Raw genomic sequence first — 1,150 nt, 5'->3', positions numbered from 1 at the left:
CAACATAACTACAATTTGATAATAATTTATAATCTATATTATTATCAAATTATTTTATAAGTTATTTTATAATAAATTTATAAATTATTTTATAATATTATTAGTCATTTACCAATGGTAATAATTTATAATAAATTTATAAATTATAAAATTATGTTACAATTATTTATAATAAACTTAAAATTTATATATTATTTTAAAAATTGATATTAATTTGTAATTTATAATTTTTTTTAATACTATTTATTTTTAATAAGTTATAAATTACAATAAAATAAATATCAATTATTTGACACTCATTGCTCCTCCATTATTATTGATAACGGTTATTCATCCATAAACATCTTCAAATTAAATATTACATAATATCATTACTGGAAAAAAATATTTTTTTAATGAAATCTATAATATCTACAAAATATATCACATGTCACTTATTAGATAAGTAAAATTAATATTTAAATCAAATAGAGAAATATAATTTAGAGTTAAGCCAACAATTTGTTTTTATATTTTTTTTTATTATACTCATTACTGATATGGACATAGAGAAAAATTTATATATTAATATTACTCTTCCTCTTTCTTATTATCATATTTGCAATTTATTTTTTATTACATTTTTTTTAATATAATATTTGGTAGAACTATTCATATGTCATAAGTTACAAATTACAATACGATAAATATCATTTATTCAGTTATTCGACATTCATTGTTATTCCATCATTATTGATAACGGTTCTTCTTTCATCATTAATAATAACAGTTCTTCTCTTTCTATGGTTTTAACTATCAATTAATATATTGCGTCATTTTAAAGGTTTCTCCATCTCTTCCTCCATCATTACATGTTTTCAAACTTTTTTCTTTTAGATAAAAATTTATTAAAATAGATTATACATATTAAAATAGACTCCCACATAAACATCATATATATTAAAATAGACTCCTGCATCTTCATCAAATATTGTGCCACCTAAAAGCTCATGTGGCACATCTAAAAGTTCTGTCATGAGAAAACATTCTGCATATGTAAGTTTTCACAACTCCACTTTATCAACTCAAAAGAAAATCTCTTTGGAACCCAATTATTTTCAAAGAAGTAGATATAGTTGGAAAATTCTTTTTTTTTTACACAACTTTTGAA

This window comes from Cicer arietinum, chromosome 4, assembly GCF_000331145.2.
Source record: "Cicer arietinum cultivar CDC Frontier isolate Library 1 chromosome 4, Cicar.CDCFrontier_v2.0, whole genome shotgun sequence".
NCBI classification, from domain to species: Eukaryota; Viridiplantae; Streptophyta; class Magnoliopsida; order Fabales; family Fabaceae; genus Cicer; species Cicer arietinum.
The sequence above is the reverse complement of the archived record's forward strand: the minus strand, read 5'-3'. Positions refer to the sequence as shown.